This window comes from Amphiura filiformis, chromosome 13 (assembly GCF_039555335.1).
Source record: "Amphiura filiformis chromosome 13, Afil_fr2py, whole genome shotgun sequence".
NCBI classification, from domain to species: domain Eukaryota; kingdom Metazoa; phylum Echinodermata; class Ophiuroidea; order Amphilepidida; family Amphiuridae; genus Amphiura; species Amphiura filiformis.
This window is the reverse complement of record NC_092640.1, coordinates 60176073-60187613: the sequence shown is the minus strand read 5'-3', so window position 1 is coordinate 60187613 and position 11541 is coordinate 60176073. Positions and strand designations below refer to the sequence as shown.

At 37.0% G+C, this 11541-nt stretch overlaps 1 long non-coding RNA gene across 1 annotated transcript; it reads left to right on the top strand.

The window, feature by feature from the left end:
- The first annotated feature begins 5169 nt into the window (after positions 1-5169).
- On the top strand, positions 5170-10943 carry LOC140168597 (uncharacterized). Its single transcript, XR_011861241.1, has 3 exons — positions 5170-5356; positions 6835-6977; positions 8003-10943. It is a non-coding gene; the product is annotated as an uncharacterized lncRNA (long non-coding RNA).
- Positions 10944-11541: the final 598 nt, after the last annotated feature.

Here is an 11541-nt window from a genome sequence, read left to right as displayed (position 1 = left end):
GGATGAAGGTAGTGTACACAGCTTCTTTAACCCTGTGTCTGCTGTGACTCAGGTTTCTGGAAAAGAAGGCTCTGTTAGCTCTTTTGGGGTTGTGTCTACATGGGTATTGAAGCTCAACCGAGAATCTAGACTGACTCCAAGCTACTTGGCCATGGATGGTGTAATATTGGCTGGGATTGGTCTACGCTTATTGGTGATCTGTACAGCCTGACACTTGGACACTTTTAAGCCTAATTTTATTCTCTTTCAGTCTACTGAAGCATACATAATATATAATATTGATATTCTTTTCCTTATTATTATTTATTTATTATTATTATTAATAATAGAATAACCGTCTCGCTATTAAATTACTCAAATTTGTCATTTTTTGACCATGCGACTATAGTATGTATGTGCTTACCATCAAAGCGCTTTTGAAAACATGAAATTGTACCAAAGTCTGGCGCTTTACCAACTGAGCTAATGGGCTTGAGACACAAATTTGCAGGGTTACTTGTTCAGTATATAGCTATAATGTCTATCGATGATTTGCTCAAAACCCTAGCTATCAAGTTTTTACGGTAACAGGCACCCATATGCCGATACACAATTTTATTTTCAAAATCAAATAGAAATGTTACAACTCATTGTGTTGTTTAAGTGATAAATTTACATGATGTACATCACATTAAACACTTCTTAAATTTATTAAATATTCTAAATTTTGCCTTTGAAGGACACTTACCAATTTATGTTTTTGATACCTAACAGGTCAAATGGGGCGGCCGATACCAAGAAGATGCAGGCATGGGCAGAGGTGAAGAAATGGAACAGATATTCAGCTACTTATCAAGGTTGAATTCTATGACAAAGAATGTGTCTGCTGCAAGTAAGTGAATACTGTTAATAATGATCAACCTACTGCATAATTCTCTGAGCCTTGTATACATATATTTCATGTTTATTATATGGACGTGAAAATTTCCCACTCAAAAAATAGTAAGTCCAGTTGACTAGATTATAGTTCAAATTTCATTATTGTTTACTACCTGGATGAATGATAATCTTCACAAACATGAAAAACTCCACATATTGGTGCTTTTGTATTTTGAATATGTTTGAGAAGGGCTGTATTAAAAAGAATTGTGATTTCACATTTTGGACACAACCCACGGGCCTAAAGTATTGCTGCTGTAGGTAGCTGATCAGGGTATTTTTATGGGACAGCCAAGTGTAGCCAACAATCGGGGTTATTATCCTGCTCGGAACCGATTGTAACAAGGTCTTTCATCATGGATCTTCTGCCTGGCCTTTATCAGATGAGTCACATAGAGAACGGATAAGGTTTTTTGTCCTGCAGGGAATTGAACCAAAGACTGCTTGCACCAAAGGTAAAGACCTGAACCAGTATGTCACACAACTCCCTATACATACTATTGGTTGTGCTACCACCAATAGTATTATCAGGATCGATACAAAGGGATGGGCATCCTAGTATTACGTAACAAACCGGAAGATGTAGTTTAAGTCTAGACAATAGGCGGATTAGCGGCCATTTTGTCTTCGACATGATTTTATTCACGTGTCTTTATACTTTAGTACACAAATATATAAGTTAACATGTTTACAATATTAAAATTATATTTTGAATAATCAATTATATTCTGTAGTAAATCGATCAAATAACGGTGAGTGTTTTGGTATTATATGCTTGATAAAATTAAACTGTCTGACCAGTATTCTTATCCGCCGTCAGTGTGATTCCAGACATTCCACGTACCATGTTGAGAAGGTGGAGGAGACTAAAGCTGTATTAACGAACACGCATGCGTTAAAAATGATGTAGTTTAAGTCGAACAATAGAGTGACGTAGTTTCCGGCATTGTTCCTATGCACTTTCACCCTCCTGGTATTATCATATATATTATTTCAAGATATTAGTGCTGACATGGAAAGAAATTAATACTCACATTTGGACAATCCTAAAATATCCATTTAAAACATTGTTAAACAATTGACACAATAACAAAATTGCCTATCAATTAACTGCACATAATTATGCATTATGTATTTTCCATCACCATGCAAAATACAAGAGCAAAGGGGTTAGAAGGAATGAAAAAAAAACCGCAGATTGTGCGATATTATATTACTTTACATCTGCACTGCTGCATGCTCAATTATCCAAATGGTATGCTTTTAAAGATGGCACATACTCTATGTGAAAGAACAAGATATGCCTATATATAGCAGTATCATCATTTGTAAGTAAAAATGTAGATAAATGGCAAACAATGTTTTTATGGACACATACTTTAAGTGCAAGGAGGAGATTTTATCTTTGCAGTTTCAATGCCCATTATTTCACTATGAAACTTGGACAGAGTTTGTCACTTACCCTCTGGTAGCAGAAATTGATAACTCCATTTTTCAGGATTGTGTGACTTAAGCCCATTCTATATTTATTGTTTTCAATTAATTGTACACAATTTTGGTGCTGTTGTTGTTAGTAGACAGATGTGTTTATAACACCATCTGTTATGCTATGAAAAGTTCTAGGTGCACCAACGGGTGTCTTGTTGTTCTTGATTTTGTGACTACCTGTAATGATGGAAGTCATGTACAGAAAGGAATTACATGTACCAAACATCAATGGGATCAAACCCCATTGTTGTTTTATTGCTATGTAGATGACATCCAATGCAAAGTGAAGAATTTTCATCAATCTGAAGTATTTACTGATCATCTGGATCAGGACATTTAGTTTACAAAAAAAGGAAAAAAAACTGTTTGTTTTCTTAATGCCATATATTGTAATATTATAATATTTCCATAAGAAATAGATTATATTGTATTATATTGTAAATTGTATTTTTTTGTCCATAAAATGTTATTTTTCACTGTCAGATATAAACTCACATCCAAAACCACAGTTTATAATTACCAGTTTTTTTATTTGTTTCCTTTTTATTTTATTTTTTTTACTACACAGACAGAGTCGATACCATAACAGAACATGTATTTTTCTGGAATACAAGAAAGATCGTACCAATGTCAGCACATCAGTGAATAGATTCATCAGGTTTGTAAAACATATCAATGAGCAATTTTGCTTGACAAAACCAGTAAGTTTTTACTTACTCTAATATTTCGTCCTACATGTCGGAGGACTTCATCAGATGTGACCATCTGATGCACTTTCCCAAGAAATGTGACTTTCGGTTGTGATTGGTCTGGTCTCCTGTCTTTAAAGAGACTGAAGAGTAGGTTCATGAAATGCTGAAAGACGAAAGAACTTTAAAAAATTGAAGACTGACCCCACCCCAAAGTACAAGTGAGAGTTAACTACCATCCTCGCTAGACTTAAGAAAGAGAACAAAATTGATGGTAAACAATATAAGCTTTTGTACCCTACAAAAGCAAATACACCACGACTTTATTGCACTGCAAAAATTCACAAGCAAGGCAACCCTCTAATATGATCAATAAATCGATTATACAGATTCCCTCGGCTATGAGACATCAAAAGCCCATGTCGATTTGCTCAATCCTTTGGTCGGTACCAAGGAACACCACGATAAAAATTCAAAAGAATTAGCGGAGGACCTAAGTGGAGTGTGTATTGAGGAAAATGAAATATTTAACTCTCACGACGTGGTATCCTTGTTTACCAACACCCCAATAAGGAGGCCTTAGATGTGGTTAAACCAAGACTGGTGGATGACAAAGATCTTAAAATGCGCACCAACCTTGTTGATGACATTATCGAACTCCTTGATACTCACCACCACATATTTTGAATTCAGAGGTGCCATATATAAGCAAAGGTTTGGTGCAGCGATGGGCAGCCCAGTCAGCCCCATCATAGCGAATTTCTTTATGGAATTCCTGGAACAGCAAGCAATCGTGACTGCCCCGATTGATTGTAAGCCAGTATCGGCATTGGCGTCATTATGTGGATGACGTGCTCGAAATCATAAAAACAGATGAAGTTCAAAATTTAATTGATCATCGAAATCAAGTTGACAAAAACAGACAGTGTAAAATTCACGTATTAAAGGAAGAGAAAGAAGGGCAAATACCATTTCTCGACACGCTTATTGTTCGAAACATGGCGGTTCGGTAAAGCTCCTGGTATACAGGAAACCAACCCATACTGATCAATACCTCGGTTTTAATTCAGAACACCCCGTCCTTCAGCAAATGGGTGTAATCTGAACTCTATTTGACCGTATGTACAGCGTGGTCACAGAAGAAGCGGATAGAATGAATGAAGAAAAACATGTGTGTGGAGCCCTTAAAAACTGTGGCTATCCTAAATGGGCAGTGGATCAAGTCAAAGCTAAAATGCAACAAAAATCTAAAGCGGCTGTGAAACCTAGCGCAAAGAAAAATCAAAAGAATGAGCACAAAAGCAAGGGGATGGTAGTGCTCCCTTATGGAATTTCTGAACGAGCACATAGTAGACACTGCAATGAAGCCCCATCAAACCCTCAAAAGAGACAGGCTATAAAGACAGGCAATTGTATTTATGAGATCGGCTGCCAAAATTGCGATCTTAGTTACGTTGGTGAGACCTCTCGTTTGTTCAGGATTAGGCTTGCTGAACATCAAGCGGAGGTTAAGAAAGTGAATGAGAAAAAAGTTCACTCGGTCAGAGCGAACGAAGGGCATCAGAACAACAATAAACAAAGTCAGCCATATCTGATTACGTCGCTAGGGCAAATCATGTTGTCAACTGGGAGGACTCCAAGATACTTGGCAAAGTGCATGTCAGAAGATCCAGAGAAGTACGAGAAGTGATGGAGATCAGAAAGAGGAAACAAAGACCATTAATAGAGAGGAAGGCAATTATCACGTATATGACCCACTTTTAAAGACTGGAGACAAGACCAACCGGAAGTCATTTTCCAGGGAAAGTGAATCAGATGATCACATCTGATGAAGTCCTCCGACATGTAGGACAAAATATTAGAGAAAGTAAAAACTTACTGGTTTTGTCAAGCAAAAATTGCTAATTGGAATGTCAGCACAGTTGTGCAAAGGGTACATAGATGTAAGTGTTGATATTGATAATGATAATATATGTTTTATTTAATTAGATGTCATTCAAGATTTTTTTTTCTACTCATTGACAGGTGGTTTCAATTGCAAATTTGACAGTGCACAGTTGTAAAACTTGCAAATGCTGCTTCAGAGGAAAGAAGACATGTTGAAAATCCTGCAAGACAGTGTTCCATTTCTTTCTGAGGAGGAGTTTTTGAAGAAGGCCAGAAGCAGGCTGCAGACCAGAAATAGCGTACCCTCCAACAGGAGATTGAGGTTACCTGCTATGGCATAGAGAAGAGAAAGGTAGCACGGAGCAAAGAAGCTGGTGAGGAAACTGTACTTATTTTTAGGTTGTCAGAAGGAAGATTCCTTATGGCATCGCAGGTTGTGAGTATGGGTGTCCGTCAGTCAGTGTCACTCAGTGTGTGTGTTTCACTATGGGATCTTTCATGTATCAGTGGTGGGCAGGTTATATACAGAGGTCAAGGGTCATTTGAGGTCAACTTATAAAATAACATTATGTAAGATTTTGAGTTAAAATTTTGTCTCAAATGAACAGTTTAAATAGCTTTAAATCATATTTCAACCAGTTTAATTCATATTTCATAGCTGCATTATGGGTATTGTTGATATGCAAGGTCACACACGGATGTCAACAGTCATTTGAGGTGAACTTATAAATGGGCTGAAAATTATAAAGCTGGTCTCACATGAACAGTTCAGATCCAATTGCAACCATTATTATGTGTAAATATAGGCTCATTTGATCCAATTTTATATCAAACTTGAACTGTACATTGTAGCTGAACAATGAGAACTTGCTATTCACTGTTCTGTATTCTTCTCATGTGCATTACACTTTATGAGTTAAACCTTTTTAGGCAGATTATCTGAAACCTGCACATTAAACTAATATTATATATTTTAGATAAATATTGCTCAGGATAGGGAGGGGCAGTAAGTCATCCTCAAATACTAGAAATACCAATTTAACACAACCAGGCGAGTGACATTGGAAAATTTACATAGCAGACTGACCTCTCCAATTATATATGATCATTTGCGTATGGCAAGTTACTCTTGAGGGCTTACTTAGTGACAGCACATTTGTTATATCTCCCAGGTAGAGTCCAACACCACAAAGTACTAGAAATGTGTGTCATAATTCTGCATATAGCATTTAAAAAAAAGTGCAGTGATTTATAGTGCGCTACGCACAGGCACAACGCCTGGACATTGATCCACAAGCCACAGCACACTTTACAGGTCGTCGCTGACCACTATGGCCCCACACCATTCCATAAACCATTAAACAACAATTCAGGGACTTGCTGCTTCAATTAGAGCGCACACCCTAGACTGTACCACAAATAACCATCGCAACCAGGATCAGCTCCCTGAGTTTCGTACGGGTTACAACAAGACAAATTAGCAGTGACTTCCTTGTCCAGGGAAATTTCAAGCTAACTCAATTTTTCCACAAGAGCATACTAGGCATCACCAGGGTTTGAACCAGCAACCTCTTGCACCATAGTTGAACGCCTTATGAAATTGGTACTGGCCCACCATCCGCACTGGAAACATTTTCTGTATCCAACTTTCTCTTTAAGAACTTTGTGAAAGTATTTTTAGCCCCAGTGTCCAGCATTGTGGTGCAAGAACAGTTCTATATCCTCCGAATACATCTTATCAGTGGGATTTGCACACTTCACTTGCTGTATTTTTCCTGTTTGTACTGGGGAAAGTCTAGATAACCATATTTTGACATGTTCTTTTAAAAAAACATCAACTTTTATTCTATAGATCCCAAATATGAGGGATGCACCTGCAGAATTGAAGAAGAAAGCTGTTGATTTGCACATGCTAAGGAAAAGGATCGCAGAAGAAAATAACCTTGTGATATTACATGGACATATCTGATAATGTGGAATGTTAAATTGCCGCAAGTATGTGATCCTTTGGTAGTTATTAATTAACTATAGTGGTAATGCTGGCTGAGTAAATAGGAGCGCGCGATCACTCATTTCTGATACCTGTTATCATAATTCCGTACCCGTAACCATACTTGCTACATAACCCCGTACCTGTGACCCGTCCATCTACCTTCTTGTCCCCCTTTCATTTTTTCTTTCCGTATTATTATGTCCACTAGTCACTGGGACGTAAGTATATGGCTTTGCGCCGTTCATGTGCATGCATTATGCACGCGGCGTCTGGACAGACGTACACTCAGAATTAGTATTATGATGTCCTAATAATGTAAAAACGTATAAGGAAATATGCAGCAGTTTAAATGCCTAAAAATATAATAGTTAATAAAATAAGACTGAGTCTATGTCAATGTTACCTTCATACATGGCATAATCAGAAAAAGTGCATCTGCATTTGGATGTCCCAGTTCCAAGTGTCTGCCTGCCAGCAAATATAACCATGGAGTGTTAGACACCCATATTCTAACCATGTGTCCAGTTCTGAGTCTCTGCCTGCCAGCAAATATAAACATGGCGTTTCAGGCACCCATATATATTCTAACCATGGAGTTCCACACACTCACGTCTGTACATAACCAACTTACTGTCAAGGTCTGCTTATTACAAAATGGGAGGCGTTATACCCCTATATGGGTCAAAGACACTGTTTATGAAACTTAATCAACTATTGAGCTCCATGGTTGCAATCAGACTCTACACTGGTATGTGAATAACATGCAAACCTGCACAATTTGAATACAGATATAAATGCACTCATTCATTCCCATTAGATTTGAGAAGCCTACTTTTGTCAGGCAGTCTGGTGTCTGGCAAAAGTGTCCGTTGGTTGTAATGCTCTTTAATTAATTAGGTGCATCTATGTGAAGTCCCTTGATGATGGTTTGTAAGAATTATTAATTATTAATCTTATTATTATTATTATTATTATTACATGTATGATACTAAATTACTGTCTTATCTTTTTGCATTATATTTTGCAGCCATGCATGACCGGTGAGCTGGAAGTCAAGAAGAAAGGGCTTGCATTTGTAAAAGGTGCAATTGACAAAGGTAGCTCCATGTTAATGAAAGCTCTTGCACATGAATAGGATAATGATGAAGACTTCAACCAGGACTTGCGCATGCTGCTAGAGACACTGCACAAAGGCAATTAAGGAAGTTGGCATTGATGGGGAAGACGAGGAAGATGACGAGTCTGAAGATGACGACATAGAGAATGACGACATTTAGGGTTTTGTTAAGTAGCCAATACATAAAATCTAACATGAATAGGATAGGGTCCCATTTGTGACACGATCTGGTCCATGGGGACCAAAGGCGGCAAATTTGAAACTGAGATAAAGGTAAAAATATGGAGTAAAAAAACAATAAAATACATAAGAAAATAGACATCAAAAAACGTCATTACTTTAGAACCAAGTATGCTAGACCTTGGTGTTTACAGTAAATGATAGCCTATTGTATGTTTAATGTAATAATTACAGTAACTCAACTTTCAAAAATGCCTCCTTTGGCCCCCATGGACCAGATCGTGTCACATTTGTTAATCACAACACCCTTTTTCAAATGCATGTATTTCTATTATATGTTAAGTATTCAAATTTCTCGCATCACATGCATTCAACTAATATACTAGTTATCTCATAATGTGATAATCTCCAATTATCTACATGGTGTCCCATAATGATATGTACCGTGTTTGGAAAAATGATTAGAAATAACAAATCAACAACCTACAAAAAATCAATTTATGCAATAATAGACTGGCTCTAAATAATTTTGGAAAAATGGTGTTCTTTGCGGCAAGTTTGCATAAGAGTTGGTAACCAGCTTCTTTTTTTTTTAATTTGGGTATGCTGAACTCGAATCTGTTGTCTGCCAAGCAATATTTTGAGACCGTAACCCTCAAAAAGACCCTCAAAATGATTCCATAGGATTGTGAGGGAAAAAAATAATTTTATTCCAATAACACTTTCAAACATGTCAAATTATGCTTCTGGTCCCACGGATCCCAGAAATGTAATTTTTTAGCGTACAACCTACCATTAAGAGGTTATGGGCCACAGAAAGTCACAGGTTGATTTGCTTGTTGTGTATGGATCAAAAGTTGCTCCAATTTGCGTAAAAACTGAAGCAAATTGTTTGCCTAGCTTAGAGGTTTCAGAAAAAGAATAGTTTGCGATGTCTAGTTAGCATGTTACACCATAAAGCATCAAAAGATATGTAGAATTCCATAGGATTCAATAGAATTTGTATTTATTTATCATCTATTTTCTGAACTTGACATCGTAGATAAAAAACCTATTCTTTTCCTGAATCCCTTGAACTTGAGAAACAGTTTGCATCCATTGACAAAACAATTTTAATTTTTCAGCCCTGTATAACATGTGAATTAGCCTTGGACCTGTTGAGCCTCACAACTTTATAACTTTTATGTCCTACATGCAAATATGTTTCTTTTTTGTGGTCCTATAGACCAAACAAATAAATTGACATGTTTTTAGTGAATTTGGTTCAAAAATAGCGTGAAATATTATTAAAGCACATATTTCCAAAATAGAACCAGTCTATAAATTGATGGACATGCCTTCTACTCAGTCTGTTAATTTCATTACAATATCTTAATCAATGGAAATTGGTTTTGTTTTATTTACAATGCAGAAGACTTATAATGCATAGGGGCCACTGTTCACTGACCAGAGGGTATCATACGTGACCAAACATACAAATGGTCTTTTATCATGACTAGGCACTGTATGTAAAAAAGGAAGGTTTTATTTCAAACTCTAATGGTGACCTGCAGGTCAAATTGCTAGAATTGTACATTAAACACACCTAAACAGACACAATGCAATTTGCAGGCAGCAGCTTTTAATCAGCGCCAATATTGCAACATTGAAACAAACAACTATACAAACATCCAATCCAACTCAACCCCATCCCCCAGTAGGCAATGAGGATAAAGTTGGCACGAGCGGGGCTCGAACTCGGATTATGAGTCGGGCGCCTTATCCACACGTGCTCCACATAATTATCGTGAAAACAGTATCTAAAACAAGGAAAAAGGGCATAGATCATATGTAATAAACCAAGCGGGCAGCCATGTTGGAGGACAGTTCTAAGATATCCTAGAGGGACAACAGGTCTCTGGATCAATTCCACAACCATTCATACATATTGCCTATTTTATTGTATTATTATAGGACAAAATTTTATTTAAACGAGGATGACTCTGTCATGATTGATGTTGTATTGCATACTCTCAATACCTGGCACAACAAATCAGTGTTTTGGGTTCTTTGAGACAAATTACCATTTGTTATGACAGGTTTTAGGGTTTTCAGACATTGCAAATACTTCTTTATTGTGCTTTTTGAGACTTTTTGGTCACGCATGATACACCCTGATCCCCAATGACCAGTACTGATCCATCTGGGCTTTATCACAATCTTTCAATCACTGCTACCGCCATATGGTGTAGTTCATTAGAAAAACACCAAATTTGGCACATATGTAGTGCGTGATAAGGCAAATAATGTTTGGGACCTACATGTACATATATATTATGATGTTGGATATTTTGCATTTTCTTGGGATTTTTACCATCAATTTTTACTCAAAAATGTCCATATTAATGATATTTCAATGCCTTTAACCTGCTCAAGGAATTACTGCAAAAAGTATCTTCTCTTTCAAGTAGCTGCTGGCAGTGGCGTAACTAGGGGGGGGGGCAACATGCCCCGGGCGCCACCCTTAGGGGCGCCAAATTGATCAATTCTGCATCAATCCTGCGCCCCTCCAAGCGATGCTTTGCACGCATTTCAGCACAATATCAATTGAAAGAACATTTTAAGACTGATATTCAACTTCTAGTAACCAAAATTAATTAGTGGTAGGCCTTATTAATTGTTTCAAGAATTGGGGGGGCATTATGTATCCCGTCTAAGATATTCTCGGGGAGGGGGTGTAGGGCGCCAATTTTGTTTTTTGCCCCGGGCGCTACCAACCCTAGTTACGCCACTAGCTGCTGGTTTATTAATATGCATTGTACATAAGCATGCGCTGTGGCAAAGCCACTTTTGCATTTCACATGATAAACCCTACACTACAATGATTTGATTAAAAATTACTGCCAAAGGACAGATATCATATTCCATACAAGGATTACTTCATAAGTTAGTAACAATCGACGTTTAGTGGATGTAAAAACTGGACACAACACAAATACACACATAACCTTTTAAAATAACTTAATGCTGAACATGGTCAATGATTTTACATACTTTAGATCATTTTGGCTGAACTTGGAATCCACCATTTTCAAGTTATACATAGATAAAAGAAACAAATTGCCTGGCACAGATCATTCAGGGGACACCTTATGTAATATTTTACTAAAAATAGTTGTTAAATGATTGTCATTGCGATTAAACATTGACAGCATTGTTCAATCCAAATATCAACTTGTCATATTGAAGCTGATCAAATTGTTATGAATTTGGCAGAGTGACGAATAGAA